The sequence below is a fragment of the Aquila chrysaetos genome, chromosome 4 (assembly GCF_900496995.4).
Source record: "Aquila chrysaetos chrysaetos chromosome 4, bAquChr1.4, whole genome shotgun sequence".
In the NCBI taxonomy this organism is placed as follows: domain Eukaryota; kingdom Metazoa; phylum Chordata; class Aves; order Accipitriformes; family Accipitridae; genus Aquila; species Aquila chrysaetos.
The window spans coordinates 76,808,184-76,833,631 of NC_044007.1; the positions used below are offsets into that span (position 1 = coordinate 76,808,184).

The following is a 25,448-nucleotide window of genomic DNA, read 5'->3' on the forward strand; positions in this document are numbered from 1 at the left end:
AAGTGATCTTTGCTTTAAGAAAGGTACTTGATGTTGTCTAAAATACTGGCTTCTAGACACAAAAACTTTTAGGGTTAAGAGTTATTCTTGGAATTAGAAGTATTTGAGGGTTGTCTTCGTTCCAAAATTTGGGATGAAAACTTTTCCTTTGAAGACTTATGATCGATTTGTGTTCAGTCTACACATCTGTTCTCTTTGCTTCTCTTGAGGTAGACTCCCACAGAAACATCATCCCATAAGGTAGAAACTTCTTGAGTATTTGAAATAATACTATTTGACACTTTAGTCTGGTCTTTGAAAAAAATACTCCTGAAATAAATTGCAATCCTTACTTCAGCATAACTTCTCTTGAAGTAGAATTAGGCACATTTGTAAATCTACAAGACCATTTCCTAAATAATATATCCTAGAGAACATACAAATATATATGTGTATAAAAATATAGTCATCATAGTAATGGCAACTCTGCAGAAAGGCGATCTTTCTTTTCAGGAGTAGTTACCATTTAGAAGTCTGGCTAATAAAAGTATGCATACATTCATGTACAAATAGCTCAGCCTAGAGCAAATGCAGTATTTGCAAATAGCTAAACTAGATTTTGATTGTTAGTAAATAAAATTGATTTTGTTTCTTCCCCAAGTTGACCCTGTCTTTTGCCTGTGACCATAAGTGGTGAGTGATCCCTCCCTGTCCTTGTCTCGACCCCTGAGCGTTCTTTATATTTTCTCCTCTTCATCCCACTGGCACCTGGGTGGGGAGGAGTGAGCGAGCAGCTTCATGGTGCTTTGTTACCAGCTGGGCTTAAACCACAACAATTGGTAACAATCTCCTGGACAGAGCTGGCAGTGCACGGAGCTGGCAGTGCACGGAGCTGGCAGTGCACGTTTGCTTACTCAGAGCAGGTCTCCTGGCAAACATCCGAGGAAGAGACTAGGAAAGTGGCTTTATGTCCAGAGCAATGCTGTCAAGCACTCAGCCTGTCAGGCCTGCAGCACTTTTAGCCTCCTCTGTTCAGTGTTGCTTGGTAGAGCCCTGAAGCAGCAATTTATAAATGGTGCCACGCCAGGATACTGTAAGAAAGAACATCTGCTTAAATTAAGCTGCAGCCATCATAGCAGCCAGGAACACCCTCCTTCACAGTTCACTCCATGACTTGGGATATATTTACAGAAACTTGTTAGACAAAGCAGTGGAAAGACTGCACCACTGACTGATATTTCCTCTACACTACCTGTTGGCACTCTGTAAATGGCACCGTAAAGTAACAAGATGGATGTTACAGTAAAGAGGGAAGAGTTATAGGAATTAGGCTTAAAAATAATTAAACTCTGTGATTTCAGTGCTTTCCATGGAAGATTGCCTGTACAGCAAGATAAAGAATTGATCTCCAGACACATGCAGATTAACATCCGAGCAATGTTTTGTGGGATTTTTGCTCAAAATTCTGAATGTTAAATTGAAATAGAGCATTACGCAGGTACGGTTATAAAGGCAAGTGGCTTAACAAGGAGTAACAAGGCTGAATGGATGAACTGTTTTATTCTGTACTGCATGAATACACAGAGAACTTTCAAGAGTAGTCACACTGCAGGTGGCTTGTTTCAATTTAAAGTTAATTGCAGGTAATAAGATCCCAAAGAGCATGACTTTTTCCTCAAGCGGAACTACCCCAGGGTGTCATTGCTGATTGGAGGGGGGAGGGGAAAACCTATAAAAACGAGCACAATGCAAGCATCCTTGAATTTGGTGGTACAATATTTGGAAGCAGTGTTTTCCCTTGCAGCTGACTGTCAAATAAACTTTACTCCAATGTTCGATGCAGTGGCTGCATGTCATTCGTAACTCCAGGCATTGTAATAGAAAAGAACATGTTTTCACCCACAAGACTTTGGGAGATTTAAGAGAAAAGATTTTTAATAACCTGAAAATAGCTACTATTTCTAGACTTCATCTGCATAGATGTACAAGTTCACATAATATCCACCAAGCTGGAAGCATCTTGGTATACCACAATGAAAGCCGTTCAACTTTGTTAAGCAGGAACAGAAACCATATAGAAGTCAAACATGCTCCTCTGAAGTTTGAAAGTCACCAAACTGTTACTGTCTGCCCACAAACAACTCTGTATTGCGTTACGTGTGTATGACAAGCCTCTGAGCTGGCCAGAACTCTGTGGTGGATCTCCCTCAGCCTCTCGTTAGAAGTCCTCCAAAGAAAAGGCTTCTAAAACTCAAAAGCCAAGTCTTATTAGTGTATGAAATGAGGGAAAATAAATAAATAAATAAACAAAGCCAGCAAGTCTAAAGACCATAAAAATAAACAAAATTTATGACCATCTCTCTTGCACATTGGAAAAAGAGCTCCTTTCTCTCAGGTTTGTGTTTTGCCCACTCAGCAGCTGGGTTGGAGAAAAATCTGCCCTGGCCTCCAGTTCCCAGTAAGTTTCTTCAGCACTGAGGCTGCCACTCTCCCTGCTACCACATTTTGTGGGTTACAGCTTTTCCTCTCCTGGGCTTAGTCAGCATGGGAGTTCACCCGACCTGTTCCCTGTCTTACTCAGAGGAGTATGACCAACAAACACACTATTGCTGTACACACAACCTCCCCAGGGAAGCTAACAGAGGTCCATCCTTTTCCCTAATCCACAACTTTGCCACCACACCACAAACTGTGAACTCCCAGCATTATGCCCACAATCTCACTGACCTCATGGCAGATGTAAAGGTCCAGAGGAAACCTGGGCCTCACAAGAAATGTGACTATTCCCCCCCTTTCAACTTTGAAATTTGCTCTTTGAGGTAACTGGATAATCCACCAAATAAAGGCAGTTTAGGATGTGAATAAAAGCATATTATTTGTGTGACTGAACTACTTCTGTTTGAAAACCGAGTTTAGACAACAGAATTTTTCCAAGGTGAAATGTGTCATCTCCTGCAGCTTCCTAACTTTTCCTTCAGGCAAAACATTTCAGGCCTCAACTTCTGTAGCATGTGAAATCTTTTTACTTTATAAGCAGTGGTAGAAAAGCAGCCAAGAACAAAGCTGGCAGAAAACAAAAGCAGCAAATTTACTGTTCTCATCAATGTACTTATTAGTTAATACCTTTCTGAAAAAATTTGATCCCAGTGGCTACCATTGGTTCAAGCAGCAAAGCACTGAAAAATATTGACTAGTTAATCCTTAGTCATAAGGAACATGTCTGTTCAGTTTCCCAGGATTTCACATAAAGTGTATTTCAGGCATCTAAATCCAAATACTTGCTTTAGGAACTGAAACATCAGGAATGCTAAATTTCTTTCTTATTAAATCAAGAACTGACTGGTTGTTTGCCAAGAGCACAAATTTAACCTGAAAAGTATAGCTAAAGTTTGAAATAATATGGTTTATTAGGCTGGAAATTAGAGTTTAAAACCCAAGATTTATTAGTTTTGAGAGACATTAGAAGTTAAAGACGTTAGAGAATTTAAAATTTTACTAGATATTGCAAGGAGCAAATCTGGTTGCCTTATAAAATTATGCTTTTTATCTAAAAAGTGAAATATTATTTGGGAACCAGATTTTCCATTTCTCACCCTGTAACAATATTTAAAACAACATGTATGCAACTTAAAGAACAGAAGGAGAATCTTAGCATACCTTAAATAAAGTAGCGCCTGAACTGTAAATGTACCTATTTTCAGTTCCATGTACCTACATTATACTGTGTCAGTTAACAGTACTGATTACTAGTTGGCTGTGCCTGCAAAGCCCAAACTCATTATCTGCCCAAACCTTCCTTTGAAATTTACGTTCAAATATTTTCTGTTCTACAGAGCAGTTTTATTTCAAAGAAATCTCCCTCCACACTTTTCTGTTACACACACCTCAGTTGCTTAGATTGAGCACATATTAAATCTGTCACTTTTCCAAAGGAGGTGGTAAAAAGGTGATTCACATGTATAAGAGGCAAGCAGAGATGGAAATTTTTTTAATGCAGCTTCTAGAAGTTTCTTTGTCTGATGACTCCCTTGGTGGTTTTCATTATCGCCTTCATGAAACATTAACCCCCTTTTCCAAGATGAAACAGAAAGCGATAAAAATTCTCTTGCTTCAGAAGAATAAATCCAGCGCAAGGCCAGCTACTTTCCTAGTGACCAAATGCTACTTGCTTTAAATGGGAGCTTTGTATCACCATTTTATTGCACCTGCAACTTTAAACTATGCCTTTCAGGATAATAGTTGAGCCCCTAGCGCAGGGGTTGTTGTGACCCACACGTTTGCAGTCCTTCCAAGCCACCAGCTTTGTTCACACTACACAAAGGAAAGCTTTTTCAAGCACAGGGTGCCCTTGACAAGCGCTTATGACCTTTTTAAAACAATTTTTGTATTCTGCTCATACAAAAGAAATAAGAACGTGGCCAATTCCATTAGTTATCAATGACTGCCATAATAGCTACAGGTTATAGTTCCATAATCTTTACTTTTAGAAGGATTTAGGTGAGGATTTTAACATGCTTCCAGAAATTAGGATGTTCCACATTGCTAAAATTCAGTGTGAGGGTGAAACAAAAACAATCCCCCCAACCTCCCCTTAGCATGAACCTTGTGCAACTGTGCAAGAATACGTGACACACATTAGTGACATGGAAATAGTGTCTGCACTTACCTTTCTTGTGCCCCGGTGATGTGAGATGGGATCAGTTCTATTCACAAAGACAGGTCAGGTTAAGTTCTGGTTAACATTGCTCTTCTGCGGTCATTGGCCCATGCTATCTAAACATGAAAAGAAAAAGATGATTTATTAGGTAAACATTATGGACTTGCTGATCACTAGCTAGTAACAAAGAGAAGGGAGCAGCAGTTATGTTCTTAACACATAGATCATACCTTTTGCACTTGTTTCATTATAATCATGAAATGATTATGTTGGAAGGGATCTCTAGAGCTCATGTGGTCCAAGCCCACCACTCAGAGCAGGACCAGCTTAGACTTGGTTGCTGAGGTTTTGAATATATCTAAGTATACAGCAGACAAAAAAATGAATCTATGAACTCTACTTTTTTTGCATGTTCTTTATCCTTTGACCTTTATTGTTGTCTAGACTCCCACTCTCTTCCTCACCCCTGGGGTTTTTTTTCTTTATGCCTTTTTACTGCAATCATAAATCAAATATGACACCACTTGTCCTAGCGTTCCTTCACAATCCCTCTTCCACATTACTTCCATCACTGAGGTTCATCTGTTTTGACTTTTTCTTTTCCTAATATGTAAACATTGTGGAGTTTTGCTGCCTCTTATGAGAGAGGGTATATATGTTTTACCTGTATGAATCTTATTTGTAGGCAATTGCTCTATTGGAAGGTTTCCCTGTTTGCCTTGTCTTGGCTATTATGCCATGCATTTTGTTGAAAACTTTAGAGGGAGGAGCAGATTGTACATCTACCTGAGCAATTACAGACTAACAGAGGCAGAGAAGCTGCAGCAGGAACGAAGACTGGGAGAGTCCTGAAACAGTTGCATGCACACCAAAAGCAAAACTTCACATCCTCTCTTATTTCCAACAGAGTGCTACCTCCAGATCTCTGTGAGGTGGACAATCCTTTCCTCTGACAAATTCTCTGGGTTTGTGTTTCTTTGCTTGTTTGTCCCTCCCCCCCCATACGTCCCATCTCTTTCTAACTCTCATGAACATTGTTGCACATTGTGAAAGATCTGTCCCTCCTTCATGTCAAATCAGTTAGCACTACTTAAGCCTTGCTGTGGCTTTTATTCTCTATCCTACTGGGGGAATGGATGTAGCCTTTGTTTTGCAGAGAAAAAGCAATGAATACTCCCCACATTTTCATTTTATGACTTGTTTATAAAAGATGAAGTTTCTGGAAAATACTTAGAGATCGATTCTTTTTTTTAGTCCAAATACTGAAAGGGACAATTGTAATCTGTGACATCCCAGATTTTGACTCCAACTTTGGCAGGCTGGTTTCTGCTGTAAGTTAAGGTTGTAGCTGCAATAGTAGTCAGCCTTACACAAAGAGAAGCAGCATAAAGGAAAGGGAAGAATGAAAAACTGCGTTCAAGGAATCTCAGCTGGTCAGCAAGTCCATTCTAGGGCAGCAGCATTTCTGGCAGACTTTTGCGTAAACTACCATTAGAGACCTTGAGTGACAGGAGCTCTGCAGCCTCCCAGGGGAATGGTTTCCTGTGCTTCACTGTCCACCTTTAGAGGAACCCACCCAGCCCAGTGCTTAACCTGCATTCTCCAACGTGGCCAAAGCCCATTGCTTCTTGCCTGATCTAAAGTATACAAAAAGGAGGCTGATATTTACCTCTTTGCAGCAGCCTTTCTGTAGTTCATCCCTCTTTAAGTCATTTCCTTTTTGTGTCAGAAGTGGTCCAGACTGAACAATGAGAGATGCTAAGTGATGCCAGGTAGAATTAAAAGATGACTTTGCTTTCCTTGGGGCTCTACTCACATGCGACATGCCCCCCCCCCCCCCCCCCCCCCTTCTTCTCACTGTTTTTCTTTTCCTGAACACATACTTGCATAAATATTCATGTTTATACATTTTATACTATTTTTATTTATAATAGTAATTTTCAAAGATGTTTATTACATTAATACTTGCAAGATGGTTTCAACTTTGTCTCGTAAAGAGAACTAAACTTGCATGTTCTGCCTTACCATCATAAAAGAGAGGTTGTTTACAGCTAAGTGGCATAATCAGGTGTGGAAGTCAATACACTAAGATTCCGTCAAGCTCAATATTTCTGAAGAAAAAGATTGATCTACTACATTATTTAGATTTATTTGCTTACAGTAAGCTAAAAGAATCAAAGTATAAGAGGGAACTGAGTCAAGGCTGGCCCTTCTAACATTTGCAAAAAGTCTCTAGCATGAAAGAAATCCCTTTCTTCAGATTTTACAGCAAGAAAAATAAAAAACTACCACCAGGAGAATGTTGCATTACTGCTTTGAAAGTTGGATATTGCTTGGGATCACTCACACTCCTGAGGAACCTAAATCCCAGAGGCTGTTTAGTAGTTGTTTATGAATCCTGTGAAGTCTGATACTTTCGACTTCAGAGAAGAATAGATACTTTCATTCTAAGAAATACAGTTCTGTGAATCCTTTTGGTACCTATATTTGCTGTTGTTTCCTTCTTTCCTCTGACTAGAAATAACACCTCAAAATCTGCTTTGGAGTTGCAGGTTGGGCTGCTTGAGGCACAAAGATCATGTACCATATCTGGATTATGTGGCACTGTTTGTAGAGAAAATTGGAGCTAAGTACCTACTGAACCACAGTATAATGATTTCAGGCAGCTGTGGTTAGGCTAGCTCAACAAAGTAGATATGTTTTTATACTTTGCTCTGGAGCCTGTATCCTGTGAGATTCCAAGTGCTTTCAAGACTTTGAAAAGTCAACAGAAATTCAAAACATTTTGTAACTGATGGGATGCATTGAGAACATTACAGAGAAGAGCCCAAAAAGAGACATCCACAAATAAGGCCATAATCTGTAAAGAAGGAGGGAAATACAGTTCAATTAATACAGACATCAGAGCCTAACGATGCATTCTAATTATCTCCGCCTCTTTGACAAAATTTTGCAACGTGTCCAAATAGCATCAGGATGAAGGAACCTAAACCTGTTTTACTAGAAAATGGTTAGTTATTAGTATAATGACATAAGTGTGTTCAAAAAAAGGAAATAATAAAAAAAGCAAAGCCAGAATGAATATCCTGTATATGCTGTAGGTACAGGCAGTTCAGGCTTACTGGGAGTTAGATTTTCAGTGGTAGCAGCATTATTCTACACACTTTGTGGGGTTTGTGGGAGGTAAAACACAACCCAAACCCAACACCTGTTTGTTTGGTTTCCGAGTTCAGATTACCAGCTTTCCAAAACTCATGGAACTGGATTAGTACTAAACTGAATTCTCATTAACATTTCTGTGAGCAATCAATCCCCAACTATATTTTCTCACTAAGCTAATCAGTTTTATTAGCTGTCATATATTACAGAGATATATGCCATAACTTGTTTAGTTGTAGAGTTTGCAGAAAAAAATAGAATTTTGTCAATAAACTCGACTACTCTGAAACTAGCTTTCTTCATAGGAGCATACCAGTGGCAATCAGCTTAAGCTCACTTAAGTAAGTAGGTTCCTCAACTTAGATTAGCCAATAACTTGCTGATGAGGCCATTTAAGTACATAGGATTGAGATTGGAGATCCTGATGGTGTCAGGTGAGGCCTACATGGAGCTATGTAAAATCCTGACTGATGTTTTAACACAATGCTATTAGCTGTGATCAGTAAATTGTCTACCTACCACACACTACCTGTTATCCTACTCCTGATCATCACCTTTCTTTGGTGCTTCTCTCCCTGGCTCCTAGGAGAACTGCTGGAGGAACCATCAATTTAATTAATGGGAGACATTTAACTCATTGCCTGTGCAGAGTACAATCACTTGGAGCAGGGACTACATATTCTGAGCTACACAGAAAGAACCTATCTTGCACAGATTAAATTAGAACACACTTTAGACAGAAGATGCAATCATGAGACAGTGGAGGAGTCAAGGCATCACATTTGTTAAAAGTTATCCCTGCAAAGAACTGAAATTTTTTTTGAATATCATCAGTTTTCACAAGTTCAGTGCAACCCCACCCTTCCCACTCTAGCCATAACTTTACACTGAAAGGACAAAGAAACAGGAATAACACTTAAAAAAGTTTTAAATAAAATTACGAATTATTCAGTTCATTCTAAGATTTTACTGCTTTCCCTACTCTGTTTATTTCAACAAATTAAACATTAAGGCATGTTTTCTTTATCCTCTATCATCTCTCCATACCTCTCTGCTTCACAAAGAACCTATATTCCAGAGAACCCCGCAATGTTGCAAATGAACGCTTTTACACAAGCAATGCTACAGACTGCTAAGACACAAACTTGTGCTGTTTCCTCTCATTTTTTCAGTGGCCAGAACAAGAGAGGTCTCAGTCCTTCAGCAATCTTTGCATAGCAGCTCTGCATTCCCCACACCTCTGGTCCTATAGCTGCTAGGGTGCAAACTGCCCTTAAAGGGGCAAGACAGAAAAATTGTTTAGGCATTGCTGGCAACCTTTGAAGGAGAACCCATGCCTCAGTAAGTTACACAGACCATCCTGTAAACAGTAACTCCTTAGCACCACGACATACATACTAGATGATACTGCTAATACATAACCTCTATGCACACATATATGCAAATATACATAGGCTGAAGCACAGTTACATCATTAATTTATTTTCCTTGCAGTTAAAGAGACAGTATTAATGTACAGTGGGCAGGACAAGAAAATAAAGAAGCAAGCTTGAAACTGGAGGAGGAACAAAAACATGGGAAGAGAATAGATTGGTAGCAGAAAAAAAGGCAGAAAAAGTGCTAAAAAGCAAGAACATGGGGGAGAAGGGTGAGGGAGGAAGTGAAAGGTATCAAGGAAAAAAGGATTAAATAGGATTTCCAGAGAATCACAAGGCTATCAAGGTGAAAATAAAAATCAACCAAACAAAAAAAATCAAGCCTTATCCATATGTGAAAGAGCAGCCAGAGCTTGATTTAAGGAGAGAGCTGATACAGAGAAAGTATACAGTCCACAAGAAACCCCCAACCACCACCGAAGGTGGGCTGTACTACCTATTAAGGATAGTAGTAGGCTGTCCCCTAATCTGCCATGTGTTTATTTCTCCAAAAAAGACATGTAACACCCCAGAAAAATGTTTCTTCCGAGATGCAACACCCTGAATAACACAGAAACAAAAACATTCAAAAAAGGCGTCACTGGAAAATGAAGCTTTCCAGTTACCATGGGCAGGTGCATACCTGAGACAGGGAAGGAACCTCAGTTTCAGCAAATATCCTGTCTTTCATGAGATAGACAAGAAAGTAGCAATGCCAGCTGGTTATTTTCCTGATATCCTAAAGATCTCCTCAGTGTCTTCAGCTATCAGTGATTTGTTACATAAAATAAGGTGTTAGAGAAGGCTATGGAGAACAGTTTACCTAGCAAGCAGGTGTTTGCTGTTGCTTTGATGCTTGCTTAGATCTAATGTAAGGAGGAGTTGCTCTTCTCCTCAGCTTCAAAGTATCTTACACTCTTTATTTTTAAATTGACCATAACCCACCTGTGGAAACAACAGCTTGTCAGTGCTCACAGATAGAAGACTTATAAGGGTAATCCATTTGAAACAAATAAAATGACAATCTTAAGCTGTGTTTTCTGAATAAAAGCAGTAAAAAAGTCATGTAAGTCTTACATACAGCAGTGACAAACGTCAACAAGCTCACACTGCAGAAAACAAGAAATAGATCATGCTGAAGGTTTTTGCTGTGGTCAGAGATAATTATTTCCAACAGAAACAGTGAGAGACAGTCCAAGGTCTTGTGGTGAATGAAAAATTGATGCCAAACTATAAGTATAGATTTTAATGACTCTGGTTTTATTAGTGTTGTTAAGACCTACTGTATAATCTGTCCCTGGAATAATTTTTCTGTGAGCTTTCTGGGAATTAGGCACGCACAAGCCCCTTTGACTTGAATGGAAATTGTGCAGCCAAATCTTGTGCAACTCTGAAAAATGTATGCAGCCCTGCTATACAGAGCAGAACACTTTCTGTGCAGACTTTTTCACTCACTTTACATATTACTGAAAAAATAAACTTCTAATAGCCTTCAGCATTTAAAGCTTTTTTCTGATATGTGCCAAAATTACTGTGTGCCTGAGAAAATCACGTGGGGTTCTTTCTGAGATCTGGTCAGCAAAGACAGTCCACCAACACTGCAAAACATATGCCTTTATGAAAAGCTATATCTTCCCTTCAGAAGATACTGAGCCCTTCTCAATTTCATTCTTGCATCCAAAAATGCACTGCCTCTAGCTGATTGCATAAAGTTCCATTTTAGCTGTAGTATTTTTTCAAGGATTTTAAGATTCCTTGTTGAAATACCCATGAACCTAAAATTAAATAAAAAGGTAATTTAAAAACCATCCTAGAATTGCTTGCAGGCCAGGTATCTCAGTGCTCAGGTATCTCATTAGTTAGAGCGGCCCAGTAAACCCAGAGGGCAGAGCTATGGCCAAGGGCAGGAGTCAGACTCTCACTGCACAAGTGCTCTGTGACACCTGCACATTGGACAGCCTAATTTAGGACTGTGGGTTTTCTAATAGTTAACAAAGAGAACTATGCGTCTCTAGCGGTCTTCAGTTAGCATAAAGACATTGCAGTCAACATATCCTGAGCAACACTATACAAATTTAAAAGTTATGAAAATCACTTGAGAAAATATTTTTATATGGATATTCTAGTTAATACAGCCAAAAAACTGCTGACAAGCTGTTTTCATTATGAAATAATGGAAAAAAAATTCCTACTTTCTCTCATTTTTTAAACTGCCCTTATCTTCCATTAGCAAAATGATTCTTCTACTCTCTTCCACTGAAAATGTTAGGAAAAAAAGATAGTGAAGAAATAGTAGTATGTTACATTCACTTTTTATTTTTTGCCTCTGTAAAAGTGAAAAATCTGGGTGGGTTTTGAGTGAAAGGCAATGTTTAACTTCTTGTTCCTAAACCTCTTCTCAGTCTCTTATCCTACAGGAATAAGAATATTCTGAGTACTCAGAAGAAAAGGAAAAAAAAAAGAAAAGAAGAAAAAGAATACCAGTATTTTCAGAACTCCATACCAAATATTAGACTCCTACATTCATGATTACTTATTTTCATAAAAACTGTTGGATTTTCTCTTGAGCTGGTCACCTGCATCTTATGAAGATGAAACTGTTGTTTTGAAACTGAGGTACAAGCATATTTATTAATTCTAGGTTCTTATTAATCTACCGCTCACCTTGGTTTTTATTCAAGTAGCTTTGATAAACAGGAGCAATACTTTGTCAACAAATGTGCTTAACAGCGCTCATAGCTAAAAAAGGTAGTGATTTCACTAAATATCATATTTACTTTATATATTAATGTTAGTACATCTGAAACTTTAATAAAAAGAAACAGTGGGTGTTAGTTTTTCAGAGTAATATTTTTTTGAAGAATATATCATTTTCATTAAGCTAATTTGTCTTAAAATCAAAGCCTGGATGTTTAACTAGTAATTAGGAACTGAACATTATGAAAATAGCATGTTTCTGTCTGAAATTGGAAATTACTCTTGGATTGATGGACAAGATCTCCAAATGTCAGGTTTTAACAAGAGTCCTGAAGACATCTGCAGAGACATTTTTATTACAAAGAAAATAAAAAAAGTCTGTGACTTCTTTTCAAAGGCAGGATAGAAGAAGAAAGTGTTTGATTTTTCTGACCACCTCACATAATTTAAAGAAATGGGTTCAAGTCATGAATTTCAGATTTAAGGTGCTTTCAAATGCAGTTCAAAAAACCTTGGAGCTATGAAGACATGTGCCTTGTTACAGGCTTAGATTGATTTTACCAGGTACAGGACTTCATGCTCCTTATTATTTAATCTATTCTGCTTTACAGGAAAAGTGTGGCAGGTGTCGCAAAATTCCACGCACTTGCTGGGTCTTGTTTGTTCATTCTGACTGTCTGTCTATCTATCTTTCTCCCAAAATACATCATTATACTTAGAGATAAACATGCCTGGCATTTATTTTGGAATGCAGCATCTATGTATCAGTGCATGGATGTGCCCTTACCTCCAGAAATACGCTGTTTGTTTATATGGTGTGCAAGACAATACAAATTTCTCATGAATCAAACATACTTTCCCCATTCTTCTAACAGAGTCAGAATGTCTTGTGTGTGGAAACAGAACTGTGTGGCTGTTGAATGGGAGACAGACAACAGTACTTTTACACGTGTGGTAAGTCTTAGTAATTTGAAAGGCTGGTCACCTGTATTTTGAAACTGGGGCATGATGACACATCCCAGATAACAGGCCAAGTTGTGTTTTTCCTCATTTCAGTGGAGATCATATTACAAAATGATACAATTTCCACTACAAAAAACCTGTACAAATATATTGCCTAACTGTGCAGCTTTACAGAAGTTCAGGTATTTTGAAATTGTGCTGCAATCAAGCAAAGTTTACAAAGTAGAGAGCAACAGGCATAAGGTTCACATAACTGTTAACATAAAATCACTGGTATTTTATCTAAATAACCTGATCAACTTAACAACCATTTAAAAAAGTATTTAAGTATAGCAAATTCTTGTAATAGTCTGGTTAATTTCTCCAGTTGCTACTTTTTTTTGTGGGACAGAGTCAGAATTTACCTACAGCGTGCCTCTAACTGGTGTTGCAGACTGGCTTTTAGCTCATGCAATAACAGAACCTGTTCTGACCGTTAACCATCATATGGCTAGAAAACCACTATTTTTTTCATGTAGCAAATATTATTTTCTTCAAAGTCATAAAGTTTATATTAAAACTAAAACTATTCTTTGGGAGGGGAATGAAGAAAGAGGAATGAGAAAATTGAAATAAAAGGGGTAGAAGGTGTATGAGGAAGTGTGGTGGATATTCGTCTCCTGAGGAGACAGGCTGAACTGATACACGCTATAAGTTAGTAGAGTTAAGTCTATTTAATGTGAGGGTTTGCTCCATTGTTTCTATTAGCAGATCTGATTCATATGGGGGATGTACTCCAAGAACTGATCTGGCTACAAAACCTTTAACTCTTTTCTACATAGATAGATATAGATATTTGTATATACAAGGAGATGTGCACTCAAACTCTCTGCAACTTTAAATTCATCTCAATGAAGCCTGTTAACTTTAAATTCCATTATTTTTATTATAGCATAAATGTTGTTATTTATGCATGTTCTCTTGAACAAGAATAATTTTTTTTTTTCTTATCTAAGCAGGATCACAAATAGGACAGGCATTGTCCATCTGATTTCAGGAAATCAGAGAAGACATTTAGAAATCCTGCCTGCTGGAACTTCCAGGCAGGAAATTTTTTTTTTTTTTTTTTTGAGTAATATACTTAGCTTAATCCCTTAAAAAGGCATCGTGATTGATTTGCATTGTGCTGCTGGAAATAACAAAACACCGTAACATTTCAAAACAGGATTTCTGGGATAAGCATCTTAACCTTGAGAGCACTCTAATATACAACTTACTGTTGTGTTGTTATTATTGGCCCTGGGGCAAACTCTAAAAGAAAGTCTAAAAAGCAGAAGCCTCAAACTACCTTCCTATAGTATGGAAGTAATGTGTTTGATCTGATTAAAAACAAAAATACAGGTAGCTGTAAATGGGTAGGCAGGACCTTTAAAGCATCACCTTCCATTAGGAAAGCATCATTCTCCCACGAGAAAGTGAAAGAAAGAGTGCACTTCAGGGAAGTACAGTCTTTGGTGCATGTCAAGCAGGTGTAAAACATAAACCATAACAGATACGACTTCTGCCCAGATGGCAGGAGAGGAAAAGAGAGCATTTATTCCACAGCTTTCACTCTGGAAGAGACAATATTTTCTTTTCTACTTACTCCAGATTTGTGCTTGAAGGGGAGAGGAGTAAATAGAGAGGGAAAAAGGCCAATGAAATGAAAGGTCAATTTTAGCTCCCAACTGCAGCTGTATGCAACAGTAACACCTGGCTTAATCCTCTCCCCCTTTGTGGAAGTACTAGGAACTGGTGAACTGCAAGGCAGAGAAAACTAGCAGCAGGAGATAAGAGAGAGCAGGACTAATTCCTCCAGCTAGCCTGCCGCGGTGTCAGCCCAGCCGGTAACAAAGCACCGGGCAGCCGCTCGCTCACTCCCCCTCCCCACCCCCCCGGCCACGGCGGGATGAGGAGAAAATATAGAGAAACGCTCGTGGGTCGAGATAAGGACAGGGAGGGGTGACTCCCCAATTATGGTCACGGGCAAAAGACGGGCTCGACTTGGGGAAGGAACAAAATCAATTTAATTTACTACCGATCAAAACAAAACAAGGACAATGAGAAGTAAACCCAAACCTTGGAACACCTTCCCTCCAGCCCTCCCTCCTTCCCGCCTCAACTCCGCTCCCGGTTCTCTCCACCTCCTCCCGCCGGCGGCGCAGGGGAACAGGGGACGGGGGCTGGGGTCCGCCCGCCATACCTTGTCTCTGCCGCTCCGTCCTCCTCAGGGGGAGGAGGAGGACTCCTCCCTCAGCCCTGCTCCACTGTGGGGTCCCTCCCGCGGGAGACAGCCCTTCACGAACCTCTCCAAGGTGAGTCCTTTCGGCGGGCTGCAGTTCCTCACAAACTTCCCCGGCGTGGGTCCTTTCCGCAGGCCCGTGTTCAGTCACAGACTGCCTCAGCGCGGGCTTTACCACAGAGTGACGGCCATTTTGGGGGTCATCCGCTCCCCTCCATGGGCTGGGGGGGACAGCCTGCCGTCTCACCACAGGCTGCAGGGGCATTCCTCCTTCCTTCCCTGACCTCGGCACCTGCAGAGGGATTCCTCTCACACCCCACTCCCCTCACTCACTGCAGGTTCCCCTTCTCAAACCTGTTCCCCACAGGTGTTACCACTCTCACTGTCGGGCTCGGCCTGGGCCAGAGGCAGGTCGGACTTGGAGCCGGGGAAGCTTCTAGAAGTTCCTCACAGGAGCCGGCCCTGCGGCCCCCTCCCCCGCTACCAAAAAAACCCGCACCACACAAACCCATAACATGGCCACATCAAGCAAATAGGGAAAAAACTGTGCCTAAGTCTGGGGTAGGTGGGAGGAGCAGAGGACACGCACCAGGACACACTAGTTCTCATTTCAGCTGTAAAAAGAAAAGTGTCCAGGATAGACTGCAGTTAAATAATCTAAAACATTTGCTGCTGAAATTAAACTGGGACAACTCAGGAAAGAGGCTTAAGAGTCACCATGGATTGTTTTCTGAAATTATCACATCCGTGTGCACCAGCAGCCAACAGATGATGAGAAAATGTTGAGCATTGTCAGGAAGGACTTTGAGAACAAGGCAGAGGGTTGTGTTTTGCCTCTGCAAAAACTTTGGCACCCACGCCTTAATATTTTTTGCAGTCCTGGTCTCCACATCCCAAGACAGATGTAGCAGAGTTGGAAGCAGAGAAGGGCAGCAAACACAATCAAGGGATGAAGCATCCCACATATGTGAAGAGATTGAACAGTCTGGGATCTTAAATTTGATGAGGAGAAGGCGTGCAGGCAGGTTGACTGAGGTTTACAAGGTGATGAAAGTGGTGGACTGGGTGACTGCGGGACTGTATTTCACCCAGTCTTGCAGTATTAGGGGTACTTGTTAAAACTAGTAGGACATCAGTTTAAAACAGGTAAATAAAATACCTCTTTACAGAGCAATTGATGAACTTTAGGAGTTGCTGCCACAGGAGGTTGTAGAGGCAGAAGAATGAGTGGTTGCAAAAGAGTTTGAACAAACTCATGAACAGGTCCATAAATAGATACTAAAGGAAATATGGACGCATGTACTGTGTGATGTGCCTAATACAATGACTGTGGATGTTGGGAAGAACAGGTGAATGGATTTGGAAACTGTCCAGGCTCATATGTTTCCCCCTGCTGACTAACGGTTCTTTTTGCTAACATCAGGGCAGAATGCTGGGCTAGAGGAATCATTGTAGTACTATCCAGTAGAGATTTTCTTGCCACCTTTCACAGATAGACTACAAAAGTAGTGATATACTGGTTTTTAACTCAAGTCATTTCTTCAGGCATGAATATGAAAGTTTAACCCATTTCAAAATCCTAACAATAGTTCCTTTGTTATTATTTTAATCTTTCAGCTAATTCACGTAGTAAAGGACACACTTTTCTGAATGATAGACATGCCCTTCCAGATACAGACAGAACTTAATTAGTCCATGCCTAGTTTATATCATATGCGTACTCACCTCTGTATGTATACATACGTTCATGAGCACACACATTTTTAAAGAGTAACTATGGAGGTGATACAGTGGGCACTAAAAAGCAGGAAAGTCTGTGAATTTGACGTGACAATTCCCTCTCCAGTTCTTGTCTGGTCTTTAACACCCCAGTCATGCTTGTGTAGTTGTCTCTGTGCAACTCCAGAATGATAGGGCTGGATCTCCCTCATAGGAACTACCAGCTCTGCAGGGCTCCCCCACAGGCTCTGCCTCCTCAGAAAAAATTGAGTGTCAAAGATATAACACTTAGAATGAGACAATGGTTGTGGTCCTTTCATATTGTGCCCTGCTTCAAGAGAAAGCCTGATTCCCACAATGTCACAATCTGTCTCTATTTCAAGAAAGCATGCCATTAATAGACAGAATGAAAACACAATAGAACTGGTGATAGTACCTTAATAACATTTTGTTCTTACTATCTTTCCTGAAAATTACAGCTTATGTGATGTTTTATAACTCTTCTGACAGATAAAGAAGAGTGATACTCATATTCTCATTTTACATGTAAATACACTACCATTAACAGTCTTGAAGGTATATCATATATCTAGATTGCACAAGAGGTGATTGGACGAACTGGAACTTCAGTTTACCGATTCTCTATATTCTTTTCTATCTCCTGGTGGGTGTTGTTTTCACTGGCAATTATTATAAAATAAGGAATTGCTTATGCTTAAACAATACTCCTACTTGTTTTATGACTGCAGTCTGGCTATCTTGTGACTGTCCTCAGTAGTTATCATGTGAATGTCTGTTTTAATTTCTTTTACCATGAGTATATCTGCCTGGAAATTTCCATCCATCTTGCTATAAAAACAAAGAGGACATTGTTCCCAGAAAATATGTTCTTTATATTGTGGGAAAAAGTTTCCCCTTGGTGTTAATGTGCCTATATACTCCACTCCTTTTTACCTTGATGGTATTCCATGCAGGTTCTTATACTGCACCCAAGACTGTGGTGTCTGAACACCTCATACAGCTAAGCACCCATCAAGGTGAGCTATGTCGACGAAGTTTCCGCTCCATTCCCTCTCCTCACATAAAAGTATGCTATATTGGATCTGGGTGCACATATTCCTCAGCTACTAATTGGTTTTGAGCTGCTGCGAGGAAAAGTAAAGTAAGGTCAAGGAAAGAAGTTATACAGTAATGCTGGAGAGTTCATCTTTTTGGTCATTCTTATATCTATCAGGAATTAATTTCAAAGTTTCAGACCCAGAGATGAAAACAGAGATGAAAGTATGCATCCTGAACTCATGAGCAACACCCCTAATATGAGGGAATGCTCAAAAAGCACTGCTGTCCAGACTAATAATAATTGAAAGTTCCCAAAGATGTGGCACTACTTGATCTTATTGTATTGAATATTTATTTGCAAATACTTGTCATAAATACTGATTTTTATAGGATTTAATTCTGTGGCAGGGTAGGTAAATTGCTGCTGCCAAAAGAAAATCTCAGTTTCTGCTTTCTACCCATAGAAGCACACCTGAGCACTGTTACTTGGGTAGTATTTCTCCAATTAAGTTTGGGGGCTATGGCTTGCAAGTACTTGCAGATATTATTATTTGTGGCCACATAATATAACTAGTTATAGATGACTTCACAGTAGTGAAACATTATTGGGGGAATTCAGCAACAAACATTGCCAAAGAAATCTCAGCAAGCAGGTCCTTACCAGTTTTTCTGCAAACTGCTAGAGAACTGCTTTACTGCAGTTTGCTTACTCTGATGGTCAGAAAAGATACTGCCATTTATGATGTCTGAAGAGCTGCGTCTTCCCCTATAGCTTCAATTGCTAGTGCTGCTGCACAGACGAAGCTGCTGGAGCACATTATGGATTTTTCACTTCCCTGGAAGAGGAAAATCAATTTCCATCTAATAGAGCAGGAGGTCACTAAATAGTACCAGCTGCTCTGTGACACTGTAGACTTAAGTAGTGGTCCTATGAGACAGACAAGAGTAGGGAACAGGATCCTGGAGTGCATTAGTACACAGATAAATAGAGAGGAAAATTAGACACTAAAAAAAAAAAAAACAAAACCAAAAAAAACCCTGAGAAAAGAGAGTAAACTGCAATTTTTTAAAGAATATCTGGACAGAAACTGTGCACACAGAAGCTGGAGCAACTGCATCTGAGTCAGACTTGCTAAATAATTTTCTTATGATGGAGAGCTTGAACTCACATGCACACAGTAACTCTACCACAGGTGAGACTGTGGGTCATTCAGTAAAAGACAGCTGGGACAGCTGCAGCTCTGAGTGATATATAATCTTTTGCAATTGCAAGACAGTTTGAAATGAGATGTAGGCAGCTCACTGCTGGGATATATTTAGGACACATGGGTATGAATAAGTAAACAAGTGAATAAAAGCAATTCACATAATGTCCTAGAACCAAACTGAATGGAGTTGTGCCATTATCCTTGTTTTCTCTGGTCATTTTCCTATTGAGGGACCAAGGGAGCCGATGGGACAGGAAGAATCTTCACGCTTCTCAGAACAAAAGCTGAATATCGTGTCAAACTGTGATAAAATAATCAGTTTGTATTTGTGTAAAAAGTAGGCTTTTTTCCTGTGAGAACATGGCTGGATATCCTGTCCTTGTTTGTAACTTCCAGGTGACAAGTTCATTATAAGGAATATGCATACACCTCAGCATTAGTGTTCAGCTGCATTGTCACCTCACACAGGCTAGTGTTCAAAGCTAACAAGGTTTGCTGCTGATAGCTCTGTGTGTGCTATCCCTTACCCTGCCATAAACAGGGAAGAGGACAGGCTGAAGCAACCTGGTGAGACTGCTTGCACAGGTTCCCTGACAGGTGGTGATGACAATGTGTGTTCAGTAGCTGAGAGAGGAGAGACCCAAAGACAAATTGACATAATGAGGAAATATCAATGCTTTAGGAAGTGTTTCTGTGGGATGTGTATTATCTGGAAGAGAAACATTGCATTGGGAATTCCAGGAAGATCCAGGAAGACACTGAGAAGAAGCTGAAGGACTTTTGTTTGCAGGTGTGGGACAAACAGCCATTGAGAAAGCAGCTAAGTAGGCCCAGATAGTTGAGAAGAAAAATAATTGTGGGGCCTACATGGCCATGGTGCATACCTGTACATTGCATAAAACCAGCAAACGCTAAAAACAGAGCAAAAAAAACAAAACCAAAAAAGCCATTGCTCTCATCCCCCACTTATTTTCCAGATGGCCACAATGCGAAGATCACTGTACTCCACAGCAAGGTACATAAGAAAGAAACAGACACATAAGTGACGGATTCTGAGGTGCCTGCTCAATTCAAACACTCCCTTATTTTGCAGATAGTTCAGCTGTCTTCAGTAAGGATACTACTCCCAGTCAATGATGTCAGATTAAAGCCTTAAATAGATCATCAGTTGATAAAACAAAGTTATGGTGCTGCTGTTACAGCTTAGGCTCAATTAGAACATGTTATGGTTTTACTCAAAGGAGTTTTACTCAGTACCAGCACTTAACAGCAGTAGATTGTCATGGAAGCAAACACTTGGCAAAAAAATCAATCAGTAAATCAAAGGGGAGATGTTCTTCAGGAAACAGTCTTTGGGTTTTCTTCCTACCTAGAAGTATGACACAGTAACAAAAGATCAAAATTTAAAAAGAAAAAAAAGAAAAAGAAAAAAGACTCCCTTAATTTAATTGCATTTGCTCCCGTACTTTAGAGAATTTATGTGAGTGAGACATATATATCTACTAAGCATCTATTCCATCTTGAATTACACTCTCTTGGGTCAAATTTTTGGAGATTCACTGCACGGGCAATGAAGCAAAGAATGGATCCAAATTGGTTTTAAATTAATCACACTCACAGTTAAAAAGCAGAGCATCATCACTTAGGTTAAATGTCAGTTGTTCATCTTTAGATTCATGTATTTTTTTAAACTTATAATAATTGACCTTTTCAAGTGTAACACCCAGTTAAAACCTGGAGAAAATGACAATATGATAAGAGAAGGACAATTTCAGTTATGACAGTCATTATATAAAATATGAGATATGAAGATATTAATTAATCTCTTCTCACCATTCTCCACAGCAGGGCAATTACACTTTTGGATTGATGCTACTTGTAATGGATGTGATTTCACAGCTGAATTAGAGGTGGGCAAAGAAGATAGGAGAATGAGTTTGAAAAGAGTGTGAAAGGCTTCGTTCAAAGCTACAGAAGTCCGTAGAAAGATTATAATGGATTTCTGTGAGCTTTATATCAGGCCCCTAGCACACAAATGAAAATTTGTTCAGGTTTAAGTAACTTGAATAAAATAGCTGCCTCTTCGGCTATTGTTTTCCCTTTGAATTTGCCTCTTTGGTCCTCTTTTTGCAGTCACAGACTGTCCCTTGTAAAAATAGCACAAACCTCCTTTGGGAAGAAGAATGAAAGAATCTTGTTGCAGGGCATCCCTGAGTAAGTATACCATCTGAGGGAGTTTCTTACATGCCACTCTCATCCTGCTGACTTTTAGGAAGGGCCACTGCAGTCTGGTCCCCCCTTGTCACTGAATACATTTAGCACCTGGCAGCAGACACATTTTTATCTCAGCTTATGAGAAAATTCATTTTTTCCATTAAGCTGTGAATGTTTAGGACAAAATAATAGCCTGGCTTTCTTCAGTGCACCAGAGCATGTTGGAAAGTAAACTGTGTACTTTCTGGGAGCCAGGAAGTGCATGCGTGGGCTGGGTTTGTGCCAAGAAGGAATTGTTCCTCTTAATTTTTGGCAGATGAACAATGTCAGTGAAGTCAATGGGTCTGTTCACAAACTTAAACACTTTGGGGCCAGCCTGCTCCATAGCTGGGCTGCAGAAACAGACCTTTGGCCTGCTCCAGTTAAACCAAATGACTACAATCTCACTGGCTTTAAAGGGACAAAGCACTAATAAATGCAAGATCGCCATGATGAATAAAGTGTTGATCAGAAGTCTTATTTCCTGCAGGTTTGTTGTCGGCTTGGGACCATGCGAGTCATTCTGCGATAGATCTTGTATTTCTAGCACAGACAAACTCCCATTGGCTTCACAAGAAGTTTTGCTGAAAGTAACATTGAGTAAATCTAGGTTTGGGCTGCATCATTATCTCAGCTTTCCCCAGTGAGCTATGGTATTGTGCTTTAATTGGTATCATGTTTGTCAATCTTTCAGTCACATCTGCTACTTAACAGGTCTTCCTAGATCATTCATCATTTGTTCCTGAATTTTCAACGATTTAATAAAATCCTTTGAACCGAATAATGACATTAGCACTACAAATAAACTGAGTGATTTCATTACACTTCACATATTTTATTTTGGCTTTCATTGTTATGACAACCAAGCAGCTCTGTACATTTGGGAAACAAAACCAGTTTTATCTGGAAGACTATTTAATGTTTTATGAAACTAAAATGAATCTGTGCTTAATAATGTGTGGACTCAAAATGAAAGCACACAAGCCTTCTTGGGGGTGAGATTACAGGGTGTTTCAACAAAGAAAAACAGATTTTAAAAGACCTAGTTTTAAAAAAAAGCACACCATAAAAAAATCTTCTGTCTAAGACAACATTTACAAGTTAAGGTATATAATGCAGAACCTAACTAAAGCCCACTAACAGCGATGGAAATCTGTCCACTGATTTAAATGGGTGTTGACTCAGTGCTTTTAATGGCAATTAATGATTTCACAAGAATAATGCACTCTACAGAATTGGGTTTAATCCCCACCCCTCACCAGTAACATGACCCTCAGCAGCACAGTCCTTTGCCCCATACCAATTGAAGGGTCCTGTGTAAGCTCAGGTATTCATATGGAGGGGACAGTAGGAGAGATTTGGGACATTTGGGAGAGATTCTTGGACATGGCATGGTCCCCAGATAGTCTTCTAAAAATTTATCGTGTACCGTTATTGCCTTTGGCCTTTAATAAGGAGACTTCGGGCAGCTTTTGACTGCAGATATAGTGCCATGCATTTAGGCTGCCAGACAGCTTATTATGCAAGAGGTTGTGTGTGGGAAGTCTTGAGGGGCCACAACTGTAAGCCACCGGCACCTCCATTAGGTGTCCCCAAATTCTCTTAGCTGCAAATGTTTAAGAGAAATGTTATTGACTTTGAAGCATGGGGGCTAGGATGTGACGAAGGAGGAAAAGATTTGCCAGTTCTTCCAGGTCAGCTCATTTTCATTGGATTGAATAGAAACACAAGTTAATTCTCCATCAGCTATTTTCTCTCTCTGCAACCACCAGAAATTACTTCAGTCATGATGGAAGTGACTTGGCAATGGAGAAACAGCAAAAGGATAAAGGAAAACAGCAAAGGCTCCATACACATACCAGAAAACAAGATGGATCTGCTGTTCTCTAGATTAATGAGAAAGACAGGAAAAACCTGGGACAACCATACAAGAGTCAAAACAAGAAATACGCACACATACAAGCTAGCTGCCAGGGTCAGGAACGATATGAAGGCAAAGCCCTTTCATTACCTGACCGGAACCCACAGCAGGAGGCTGGGAATTTCTCTGTAATTCTGGAGATCATGCCATAAGCAAATGTGAAAGGAATCTGGTGAACCCAGTGACCCTAAAATGAGTGAGAAAGTAGAAAGTTAGTGTTCTCTTTTTCTAAAAGTTTAAGTCAGAAGGTAGAAGAAAGGATTAGATGACTATGGTGAACAGCTGGGAACTCTTCTGTTCATATACACCTTGATGATCAGAAAAGATCGAAAAAATTACTCATAAAAGGAAACATTTATGATTCACTGATCCTATTACTGAATAGACTTAGAGTCTGGACAAATGAATTCCAGCAATAAAGATCGGAAACCCTACTGTAGTGAGTCCAGTGCAAAAGAAGAAAGCAAGCTAAGGTTATCTGAGTAGACAGAGCTTATTGTTCTGTGCTATGATATGCTGTACTATATTACAGATGTACAATAATGACATTTTTTCCCCTTTGGCTCACTTCAACCTGAAGGGATCATGTTTATGATACTCTTGGTAGAATTGAAAAAATTAGGTATTTTTTAGACTGATATTCAATTTAATTTCCAATATTTATTTTACTTTTTAAAAAGTAGTTGCATTTTCAAAACTAAAAATAGTTTTAAAAGTTCACTTTCAAAATGTCAAAATGTTGTGGGGGTTTTGCATTTTATTTTATATTTTCTCAAATTTGGAATAGTCACATATAATTTTGATCAATCCATACTTGCAGTTTTCAATACACAATAAATTTCACCAACAATTTTGGAGCAGAAAAAAAACCCCAAAACAAAAAGAGAAAGCTGCTAGGTGCAGTGAGATTGGTGCAGGAAGGAAAATCACATCTGACTTGAGTTCTCTGTTAGGCCAGAAATACGAACACAGTAATATGAACTGTGAAGGAAATGTGTAAATTTTATATTTTTTTCATTCCTTTTTCCTCCCCAAGATCTCTAATGCACAGCTTTCACTGCACTGAATAACCAGAGAAGCAGTTCTGAAATTCAAGTGTAGTGGAACAAGCACCTTTCAAAATTGCACATGGGAAGAATGTCAGTATTTAAGCCTGAATCTGCATCCTTCACTTGTATTCAGTAACCCTCACAAAGTGAAAAATGTGTATAAATACGACTAAACCAGATTGTACATGGTATAGGAATTGACTTTGTAAATACAAGCAAAAAAAAAGAAGTAAAAATAAACAAGGGCAAATAGGGTCATAATCTTTTAATATTAATCAAATCTCAACTAGACTAATCGCAGAACTTAGGATGCACATATGTAAGCTAAAAGTCACTCATCTTCAACAATTTTATGCTGGATATCTGATCCAGGAGACCAAAATACCACGCATAAGAGAATGTTCTTTGGTCGTAATTATTAAAAGTAAAGAAAAACACTTGAAATGATTGTTATTAAAACGAACCAATACGACATAAACTCTATGTATGCAGTTAATTTCAGCATTAGACTACCTAGGAAGCTAAGGCGGCACAACATTGTCCTCCAAAATAAAATGTCACCCAAAAAAGTATGCACAGAGATTACCTACCTGTAATCTCTGGCACAGCATGGGGATCTACAGAGAAGATAAAATTTATTTTTTTTCATTAGCAAAATAAAATAAGTATGTTAATCAACAATCAGTTTCATTTTCAAGAATAACAAAAATCAAGTTTCAATGAAAAAAATCTCATACTCAGATTTTATGTCAAAATAAGGAGAATAATAGCAGTTCATTGCTTATAAACTTTGCTTTCCACTTACTTTTCTGTCAGCTTTTTCACCTTATATTCAGCAGACTCGACACTGTGACTGTCTTGTGTCTAACCTAGCATCCTTTATCCTCTTACCCTTCTAACATCTAGCAGTTCCATTTAAAGCACGTGGCACATTGCAGTGCCGTATATAGAAACATGAGCTAGCACTCAAAGGCCCAGCTTAAGCCAGCTTGCTCAAATGGAAGGAAAATGATTACAAGTTATGGCACTCTGCCAAGGGAGCACTATTAACACTGTTATAACAGACTCTAGCTCAAGCACTGCTGTGTTGTCTTGCACCTTAAATTCTT

General features: G+C 39.3%; 2 long non-coding RNA genes across 3 annotated transcripts in view; one reads left to right on the forward strand and one right to left on the reverse strand.

The window, feature by feature from the left end:
- Positions 1-15,140, reverse strand: part of LOC115340171 — a 48,926-nt gene extending 33,786 nt beyond the window's left edge. Inside the window, exons 1-2 of the long non-coding RNA XR_003922948.1 lie at positions 15,092-15,140; positions 4,646-4,752 (exon numbers count right to left, since the gene is read on the reverse strand). This is a non-coding gene — a long non-coding RNA (uncharacterized LOC115340171). The remainder of the gene's footprint in view (positions 1-4,645; positions 4,753-15,091) is intronic.
- The window catches only part of LOC121233271, a 144,146-nt gene that overhangs the window by 63,010 nt on the left and 55,688 nt on the right, over positions 1-25,448 (forward strand). Inside the window, exons 2-3 of one of the 2 annotated variants that reach the window (XR_005932284.1) lie at positions 17,824-17,886; positions 21,250-21,330. The exons of the other annotated variant lie outside the window; for it this stretch is intronic. This is a non-coding gene — a long non-coding RNA (uncharacterized LOC121233271). The remainder of the gene's footprint in view (positions 1-17,823; positions 17,887-21,249; positions 21,331-25,448) is intronic. 2 annotated transcript variants of the gene reach the window in all.